Source organism: Puma concolor, chromosome B3 (genome assembly GCF_028749965.1).
Source record: "Puma concolor isolate L17-30 chromosome B3, mPumCon1.1.hap2, whole genome shotgun sequence".
Classification (NCBI taxonomy): Eukaryota; Metazoa; Chordata; class Mammalia; order Carnivora; family Felidae; genus Puma; species Puma concolor.
This window is the reverse complement of record NC_141672.1, coordinates 122,245,535-122,256,648: the sequence shown is the minus strand read 5'-3', so window position 1 is coordinate 122,256,648 and position 11,114 is coordinate 122,245,535.

Here is an 11,114-nt window from a genome sequence, read left to right as displayed (position 1 = left end):
AGACCCCTGAGGAGGCTGGGAGTCAGGACACAGGTGAGCAATAAGCCAGCAGGACAGGTGTATATGGGCAAATTGAGGGCTGTTTGTAGAATAAAGAGGAGGAAGTTCTGATCCCATGACCCTTATTTCAAAGTGTATCACTCTGAGGAGGCTGGGAGTCAGGACACAGGTGAGCAATGAGCCAGCAGGACAGGTGTAGATGGGCAAATTGAGGGCTGTTTGTAGAATAAAGAGGAGGAAGTTCTGATCCCATGACCCTTATTTCAAAGTGTATCACTCATCAGCAGCTTCACAAAAATACTTTTCCCTTTGCAGAATTCCCATTTTACATGCATGTTCTTCAGGAAGAGGCCATACACCATGGCAGAAAAATGGTCCAAGATGAGAGCTTTAGCGTAAAAGAAAGAGGATGGGTGGTGTGTTGGATTCCACATAGTGCTCAGGTTCCCATCCTTTCCCCCTCACCTCTTATGCATGGGAAGATGAGTACTTTTGGAGGAGGCTGGAGAATGGTACTTCACCCATGCAGTGCTGATTTGGGGAGTTGCTGACCCGGACCCGGCCAGAGCATGGGTGCTACCATATTGGATTCTCTCTTCCATGCGGAGATGTAGGCATCGGGAGGACCCAACTCCAGTACAAGGCCCTCTTCACTTCCTACTGAAGGAGTCATGTGGCTGGCCCATCATTTCCCAAGCAGCCCAGGCATCTCCTTCTCTTGGATGATGTCTCGTGGGAGGCTGGTGGAGGTCACTTGTGTACCCTTCATCCCTATGGAATTCTTTTCTGGGGCTTTCTTTACACCAGAGGATTTAGAACTGAAATTTGCATCTGGGATTAAGGTTGGGTAGGTTTGAACTTTCCAGGTACAGAGCTGGCACATTCTACCCACCTATGCTCAGGCCTGGGCCTTGCATCTGCCCATTCTCTCTGCCTTTGTCCTCACTAGGTACCTCCTGAGAAGGGGTGGAAGAAAGAAGAATTCTGTCATTATTTGACCCTGACCAAATGCCTTAAAAGCCTGACATTTTATTGTTTCTTACAGAGATAATAAAAGGGATTTATCCAAATTCCTTCAAAGAAGAATGTATGAACAAGCTACCATGGTTTTAGTTGTTAAAAATTGCCTAACACATTTTTCATCCTTTGGTAAGTACAAAGACAGATAAACCTCCCAAAACATATCACAGAATTGCCAGGGTTTTAGACATGGGCTGTTTCAAACCTAGGTCTTCATTCAGTTTGTGGTTGACCATGGCAGAGGTAGTACTGGGCTGAGATCTCTGACTCCTCATCCTATTTTGGTAAGAATAACACCACCTGTGCTGTCTTGTCCCCAGTGCTAATGCATCATTTGGTAAATGAGCCATCCCCACCCTCTTTCGTGTTGCAAGGCAAAGGGTGAGAATATCCAAAGGAGTTGGTAAGAAGGTAAAAGTCAGATTATTTCTAAAACTAACCAAGTATGTTATCAGCACTGAGTCCACATCACCCTATGCCAACCATATACAAAGCCATCTTGGGCCACCTGGATGGCTCAGTCAGTTAAGCATCCAACTCTTGGTTTCAGCTCAGGTTATGATTTCATGGTTGTTGAGTTCGAGACCCATGTCAGGCTCTTTGCTAAGTCTGCTTGGGATTCTCTCTCCCTTGTTCTCTGCCTCTCCCTTTCTTGCACACGCACACACCCTTTCTCTCTCTCAGAAAAAAATAAACATTTTTTAAAGTCATCTCCATGCAGACAAATATCTCCAAATTTGCTGGGTTCAAGGAACCTGTGAGTGCATATAATGCTGAAGGTTTCTTGGGTCATCTCAACCGCTCTCATTCTTCATACTCAAAGAATGAACCACTTGTTTGGCACTTGGTGCATATACTGATCTCTATTATTGGTCAGTTGTCCACCTATATGTCATGTCCATCCTGGGGAATTGAAGCCTGAGTGGCTAAAGTGAGTGGGTAAGATGGGTTTCTAAAGCCAAATTTTCTAAGTTCAAACTCTAGTTCCATCATTACTAGTTGAGTGACTTTGGAAAACTCATGTCAATTCTCTTGTCCCAGCTCTCTTATTGGTCGCTTGAGAATATAATGATACCCACCATGCAGGTCTCTTGGGATGGATAAATGCTAAAACACTTAACATAGGACCAGGCAAACTCGATAAATGTCAGCTGTTTCTCACATGATTGTGATGTTGTATATTGTCCATGTTTCCTGGAACAATGGGTGTTTACTAGCTGTTCATGACATTAGTTATGCCATTCTCTGACTTGGGTCGAAAAGAGATATTTATTCACCTTTCTCAAATGACTGGGCTCCCTGAGCCACGTAATGAATCTGTTACACTCAGTGTAATTGGAGTGAAAATGACTGGCAAGCTCCCCAAAGCCATAAGGACCCACATTCTGTGGGTCTGCCCTGTGCCTGCCCTGAGCCCTGTGCCTGTGGGACTGTGCCTGCCCTGAGCCTGGCACAGCAATATGTGCCCAGCTGGGGTGTCCTGAAATAGGTGGAAGATTCATCAATACTAAGGATGTGCATTGCTTTGTGTTTTAAGAAGCTCTAAGTCTACAGAGTACCTGGGTGACTCAGTCGGTTAAGCATGGGACTCTTCACATCAGCTCAGGCCCTGATCTCAGTGTTATGAGTTTAAGTCTCATGTTGGTCTCTGTACTGGGTGTGAAGCTTACTTTTAAAAAAAAATGAAGCTAAGTCTTTATTGAAAGAACTTAACTATAGGCTTTCTAATGTAAACCTGCACATTTAGGGAAAGTGTTTTCTGTTTTCATAAGACTCATCATACTCATTGATTGTCCCCAGGTTCATCAGGCATAATGATGAACCTGGGGACAATCAAGTCCTCAGATTTACTGAATGGCATAAAAATATTATTTCTCCCTCAACTTATTGTATAAGTTTAATGTAATACTAACAAAAATTCTGATTGGATTTTTTGAGAAACTGAAAACACACTAAAATTATATAGAAGAATAAATAAACATTAAAAAGCCGAGTAAACTTGGAAACTACAGTCACAAAGAGTGTATGTAAAATATTATGATGTTAATTTTTTAATATAAAACTACCATTTCTGTTTTGAATTCCAGGTATATCTGCCTTTTAAAAAATGTTTTATATTAGGTTCAGAAAGAAATATTTTGCATAATAGTAGCACATATTAATGCCAGGAAGTATTTCAAATCCTCCTAAGAAGCAGGTTTCTCTGGTTCAGAAAAGGAGTTTTTAGCTTTGAGCCCAGACAATGAGTGGAATAAAAAGAAAATATTATTATTTTAAATGTGAACTGACAGGCAGCAACTCCTCCCCCCACCACCACTGCTTTGTGTTCAACTTTGAAAAACCACAATTAACCCTCATAGCATGTTTCATTACACCTGTTTATAATGACACAGAAGTAGGAGGTTTAGGTAAGGATTTCACAAGAGGGCTGGAAACTATTTTTCAGAGCCAGAGCTCTGAAATTAGACTCTGGACAAAAGTTTTGTGATCTATGACCATACGGCTCTCCTCCAAGAATCAGAATGGAAACAACAAAAAGACCCCACAGTTTTTTCCCTTTGCACAACAATTTTTTAGTGCATGTACAGAATGAATGCTACTAATGTGTGCATATAAATGAACAGTGATCATTCCTCTTGTTGTTCATCTGCCCTTCATCCTACCCACCACATGCCAACTGGAATCAGCAAAGGTGACAGCAGAGAGATCCAAAGAGAGTACAAGGACTTATCCAGGATCAACTCAACCCCTTCTAAGGGATACAAATAATGTCAAATTTCATTCCCATTCTAGAGAGGATGTTATAAATAAAATGGTCATTTGCAACATCTGGCAGACACTATATCCCATACCTTATTGACACAGATATGGAAAGGTCCTAAGAGCATCATGGTCATGGTTCCAAATCTGACTGAGCATCAGTATCCCAGAGATACTTTTTAAATACTGATTTCCAAGACCCATCCTAGAGGTACTGAATCAGAGTATGTGGGACAGGACTCCATAGTCTCATAGCATAATAAAAAGATGTCTAGCTTTCAATAAAAAATCATTCATCATACCAACAACCAGGAAAATCTCACATTTAGTGACAAAAATAGTCCATAGATGCCAACACTGAAATGACAGATATATTAGAATTATCTGACAAATAAAAAAGACAGAAACATAAATTTTTTAATGACCAATTATAAATATGCTTAAAACAAATGAAAAAAAATTGAAAGTGTAAGCAAGAAATAAAAGTTATGAAGAGGAACTAAATGGAAATTTTAGAACTGAAAAACACAATAGCCAAAATAAGAAGCTTGATGAATGACTTCAAGAGCAGAATGGAGGAGACAGAAAAGAATCAATGGATTTGAAGATAAAACAATAGAACTGCCCAATGTGAACATAACATGAATAGAAGAAAAATTAACAGAGCCTCAGGGAATTTCGGAAAGGCGTTTTGAAAGGGACATAATAAAAGATGTAACACTTATGTCATTAGAATCCTTCCCTACTGCCTGGCAGGGAGGAAATTGTGGCTCCCACATGATCGTCACTTGTGCTGTATGTCTGTGATGGAGGGGATCATTTCCAGCTGCCAGAGGAGGAATGTCTGGTCTTCCCACATAGGGTGCCCTAACACAGCCTCTGAAGGTGAAAATGCAAGGTAGCCATAAGGCCTTTGCTGACAGGGTTGGGGTAGGGCCATAGTTGATCTGTGGTGTTTGGCAGGAGTCTAATATTTATTATCTAAATATTTTCGGTCTTACTAGGTTGCCCTTTCCATGGTCCTTGAGCCTGGAGACTTTTTTAGTCTGTGCTCATGGGTAATTTTGTGTTTCTGGCTTCTCCAGGACACAGTCTGGGATATATGAGGTCAAAGGAAAACCGAGAGAACTCACCACCATGTTCCTTAAGTTCTGAGATCTCTGGCAGGTCTGTTTTCTTCTCTTTACATTTCAGAGTCTTTTTAGCATTTGTTGTACTTAGCAGTAGGAATAGAGAAAAGAATATGTACTCCATTTTCTTGGAAGTGTAATTTAAAATACTTTTCAAAATTCAGATTCTCTATTATAAACATTAAAAATTATATGCTTCCCTAAGTTTTCTGAGAGAGTTTCTACTGGATCATTTTCTCTCCTTTCTATTCCCATTGACAGTATGCTCACTTTATGGTTTCATTTTATGTCAGAAAAGCAATAGGTCATTTTACTTAATTCTGAACATAAATATATTTTATTTCAATGATGAAAGCAATTTTTCAACTATGCACACATTCCTCAAAATACTCTTCTTGGGGGTAGCTGGAGGACCTACCTCTTTTCTTTTTTGAAATTATTATTTTTTTTCAATATATGAAATTTATTGTCAAATTGGTTTCCATACAACACCCAGTGCTCATCCCAAAAGGTGCCCTCCTCAATACCCATCACCCACCCTCCCCTCCCTCCCACCCCCCATCAACCCTCAGTTTGTTCTCAGTTTTTAAGAGTCTCTTATTCTTTGGCTCTCTCTCCCACTCTAACCTCTTTTTTTTTTCTTTTTTTTTCCTTCCCCTCCCCCATGGGTTTCTGTTAAGTTTCTCAGGATCCACATAAGAGTGAAACCATATGGTATCTGTCTTTCTCTGTATGGCTTATTTCACTTAGCATCACACTCTCCAGTTCCATCCACGTTGCTACAAAAGGCCATATTTCATTCTTTCTCATTGCCACGTAGTACTCCATTGTGTTTATAAGCCACAATTTCTTTATCCATTCATCAGTTAATGGACATTTAGGCTTTTTCCATAATTTGGCTATTGTTGAGAGTGCTGCTATAAACATTGGGGTACAAGTGCCCCTATGCATCAGGACTCCTGTATCTCTTGGGTAAATTCTTAGCAGTGCTATTGCTGGGTCATAGGGGAGATCTATTTTTAATTTTTTGAGGAAGCTCCACACTGTTTTCTAGAGCGGCTGCACCAGTTTGCATTCCCACCAACAGTGAAAGAGGGTTCCCATTTCTCCACATCCTCTCCAGCATCTATAGTCTCCTGATTTGTTCATTTTGGCCACTCTGACTGGTGTGAGGTGATATCTGAGTGTGGTTTTGATTTGTATTTCCCTGATGAGGAGCGACGTTGAACATCTTTTCATGTGCCTGTTGGCCATCCGGATGTCTTCTTTAGAGAAGTGTCTATTCATGTTTTCTGCCCATTTCTTCACTGGATTATTTGTTTTTTGGGTGTGGAGTTTGGTGAGCTCTTTATAGATTTTGGATACTAGCCCTTTGTCTGATATGTCATTTGCAAATATCTTTTCCCATTCTGTTGGTTGCCTTTTAGTTTTGTTGGTTGTTTCTTTTGCTGTGCAGAAGCTTTTTATCTTCATAAGGTCCCAGTAGTTCATTTTTGCTTTTAATTCCCTTGCTTTTGGGGGTGTGTCAAGTAAGAAATTGCTATGACTGAGGTCAAAGAGGTCTTTTCCTGCTTTCTCCTCTAGGGTTTTGATGGTTTCCTGTCTCACATTCAGGTCCTTTATCCATTTTGAGTTTGTTTTTGTGAATGGTGTAAGAAAGTGTTCTAGTTTCATCCTTCTGCATGTTGCTGTCCAGTTCTCCCAGCACCATTTGTTAAAGAGACTGTCTTTTTTCCATTGGATGTTCTTTCCTGCTAGCACTCTTTCCACAGGGCCTTTGTGGTGTGACAGTGATCAATAGCAATTTCATTTGAGAGATGCCTCCTGTCACTTTGACACCAGGAACCTTTTACATATCCTATGTGGGATTCCACCTGGGAGTCAAGGGGGATTTTTGGTAACAGACCTTCTCTAGCATGGGATCTTCTTTTTCAGTCCCCAAGGATTCTCCCTTGGGATGCCTTTTAACCCACTGGAAACTATTCAGATTACAAAATTTAAGAAATGACTGATGTTCTCTAACATTGCATGGCTTCAATACTCCTTAGGAGATGAGGGAAAATGGCCTATTAATGAGACATTAACTTCAACAGGATCTGCCAGTTAGATCTGTTCTTCAGGAAACAGAGCAAATAGAGATATCCTATCTCCCATCCTGCCTGACCCTAAATCAGCACCCCAACTTAAGGCCTCTTGCAGAATGTGTTTGGCTAGTAAACTCCCTCCTGATATATTGGATAATAATTGTCTAAACAGGCCTCCTCTGAATAAACCAGGTTGCTGGAGGAAGCACAGGCCATCCCTAATGAAGGGGACACTGACTCTCTCACTATTCCTTCAAATAGACTCAGGTTACTCTAGTGGTATTGGGGGGAAAGGCTTCTCCCTCATTCATTTCCTGAGTTAATGGCTATGATATTTGGAGCCAATTGCCTTCTTTGGTAAGTCTACCTCAAGATGGGTGCTTTAAGGTATATTCCCAAGCAGCTGCTGAAACTCCTTTTGTTGCAGAGAAGTTCCCTATGTTCTCTCCAGCCTGACATGGACAGCCTATTTCCACTTTAGTGAAAAGAAAACGTGGCTTTTCATCTGTCCAAGGGGAGGAGGTTTAGGACCAAGTGACCTCTTTCTCTACCTTCTTGACTTTTATCCACCTCCAGCTTTCCTGAGGGCACCTTGCTTCTTCTGTCTTCCCCTCTCCATCCTCTTTCTGCACCACCTTGGTTGTGGCCCGCATAGCTGGTTCCTATACCATCCTTGGTGCCTCCAGCACCATTGGCTCCTCCTTATACCCTTGCTGTCCAGCAGCAAAGAGCACCACATTGGACTTACAAAATTCAGATTTTGCCACCAGTATCCCAAGTAAAAATTGACAATGGGGAACAAATTGATTAACTTTTAAGTGTAAACGTATAGAGCATATTTAGTGGTTAAACTAACTTAAGTTTGTTGGTTTAATTAAGATAGACATGTGTTTAGAGTTTTCAGGATTAAATATGAAGCTTTCATTCTACCTAGGTTTGCTGAGGGTCAAATAAGCTCTGTTATCTCTCAGAAAAAAAAAAAAGATGATTTAAAATTATGGTTAATTTTGTCTCAAAGTTTTCATGGGTAATTGTTAAAATAGCTTTCAAAGTCTTTGGCAGCCTGGAACTTTAGTTTTGCCTTGATAATAAACTGGATTCAATTCATCTGGCCTTTTCCAACTAGGATGGAGGGCTGATGCCTTTGACTTTTTATTGCAGAAAACTAAGGATATTTAAATCTGTTGAAAAACATGCCTGTGCCTTATTAAAAGATTGTACTATGAAAAAATATGTTTTTAAAACATATTGTGAAGTGTATTTATAAATTTCAGATCTAAAGAATTCTGATCAAACAGTTCATAATTAGTTACTACTTTGTCTTCATTGGAGACTAAGGTTTCTAAGCATTAAAACTCTTCTGCTAAATGTAATTAAGACTGATGGAAAGGGCGTCTGGGTGGCTCAGTCAGTTAAGCGTCTGGCTTCCTCTCAGGTCATGATCTCGCAGTTGGTGAGTTCGAGCCCTGTGTAAGGCTCTGTGTTAACAGGTCAGAGCCTGGAGCCTGCTTCAGATTCTGTGGCTCCTTCTCTCTGTGCCCCTCCCACGCTCATGTTCTGTCTCTCTCTGTCTGTCAATAATAAATAAATGTTAAAAAAAAATTTAAAGCTGATAGAAATAAGGGAAGCAACTCTGAATTTAAAAATTGTTGTAAGGGTGCATGAGTGGCTCAGTCGGTTAAGCGTTTGACTTGGGAATCAGGTCATGATCACGTGGTTTGTGGCTTCAGCCCCGCTTCAGGCTCTGTGCTAACAGCTCAGAGCCTAGAGCCTGCTTTGGATTCTGTCTCTCTCTCTGACACTCTCTCATTCACGTTCTGTCTCTCTCTCTCTCTCTGTCTCAAACATAAATAAATATTTTAAAAAACTTTTTTAATTAAAAATGTTGTAGAAGGTTTATTAAGGGAAATTTTGGAAAGGAATTTTTTATGTGGTCAGTACTAAAGTTGAAATGAATGGATTTTAAAAGTATACTAGCATAAGATTGAAATTATGCTTTCCTTTCTATTAAAAAATGTTTTCTTGGATTGTCGGTCTACTCTTTATTAAAAAAAAGTAAACAATTTTTTTTTTCTGTTTGGTGTGCGAAAAGAAACAGTTTCTGTGTTTTTGCTTTTATCAGGTCTTTGATTACTTAGTTAAAACTTCTCAATATTAAAGATCTAAGTTTTGCTAACAATCATATAACCCTATATATTTGCATTTGGAATTTCTTTTTTTTTATTTTTTTTAATGTTTATTTATTTTTGAGAGAGACAGAGACAGAATGTGAGTGGGTTGGGGCAGAGAGACAGGGAAGCACAGAATCTGAAGCAGGCTCCAGGCTCCAAGCTGACAGCACAGAGTCCAACACGGGGCTCGAACTCACAAGCTGTGAGATCATGACCTGAGCTGAAGTCAGACGCTCAACTGACTGACCCACCCAGGCGCCTCTTGTATTTAGAATTTCTTACTGTCAACTTGGTTAAATAAATAAGTTTTAAGTTTTGTAATGACCTGTAATCCTATTCTGGCATGTGCTTTTAAAATTTTCTAAGCTTTAAAAAAATTTTTTTTTAATTTCCCTTGGATTCAAATTGTAAATAAAGTCTTTTTTGACTAATTAGGCCTTTTAATTTGGCATGTTAAATTACTCTGGAGGCACTATGAAATAAATAATAAATTTTGGCTTATGTTTGGGTAAGTGCTATAATTATTCTAGAGTTTATATGCAATCCCTAAATTTTTAATATGTTTTATATAAGGATATCACTTAACATTCTGATTATTGAAGTGTTGTGTCACAGAAATAATGAATTGCTTTGTTAATTGTATTATAGTCTTTTGTCATGAAACATGAGTTTCATCTTCAAGGAGATTCATAAAAATGACTTTTTTTTTTTAACAATTACAGCTTTTTGATATCTTTAAATTCATAAAACTGAAATTGGTAAGAATTTCCAGAACTAACTAAAAAGCTGCATTCAGATGGAACAAGAATTAGTATCATGGGACTAACATGAGACATTTCTGTTTGTCCCAACTGGGAGCACACTACTGGGTAAAGGTCAGGGATGCTATTAAACATCTCACAACACACATGACAGCCCCCACCACAAAGAAATACCAGATCCAAAATAGTGGCAGTGTTAAGACTGAAAAACTCAGATATACATAAATCTTTAAGAACCTGCTTATAAGGATTGTTCCATAATACATGCTACACATTGCTTAACAATGTTTCACGACTTGATTTTTTTTTCAGAACATTGTTTTCAACAGCCTCCTAAAAAGAGAAGAAAGCATAGTCCAACAAGTTTGGGAAACCCTCCAAAGTATGCCCCCCCTGGAGATTTGCAATGCTAATGAGCATTTACAAGCATGTACAAGTTGTCTGAAACAGGAAATACTTGTATTTGGTTAATACACCATTTTCCTAAGTAATGTGTCCATTGAACTCCTTTTGTTCTGTGAAACACAAATTAGCGTACAATGATCCAACCTGAGATTTCTAGTTTTTATTTTTATTTATTTTTCTTTTTTTTTTTTTTAATGTTTTTTTATTTTTTATTTTTTTTTTTATTTATATATGAAATTTATTGTCAAATTGGTTTCCATACAACACCCAGTGCTCATCCCAAAAGGTGCCCTCCTCAGTACCCATCACCCACCCTCTCCTCCCTCCCACCCCCCATCAACCCTTAGTTTGTTCTCAGTTCTCAACAGTCTCTTATGCTTTGGCTCTCTCCCACTCTAACCTCTTTTTTTTTTTTTTTTTTTTTTTTGTTCCCCTCCCCCATGGGTTTCTCTCAAGTTTCTCAGGATCCACATAAGAGTGAAACCATATGGTATCTGTCTTTCTCTGTATGGCTTATTTCACTTAGCATCACACTCTCCAGTTCCATCCACGTTGCTACAAAAGGCCATATTTCATTTTTTCTTATTGCCACGTAGTACTCCATTGTGTATATAAACCACAATTTCTTTATCCATTCATCAGTTGATGGACATTTAGGCTCTTTCCATAATTTGGCTATTGTTGAGAGTGCTGCTATGAACATTGGGGTACAAGTGCCCCTATGCATCAGTACTCCTGTGTCACTTGGATAAATTCCTAGCAGTGCTATTGCTGGGTCATAGG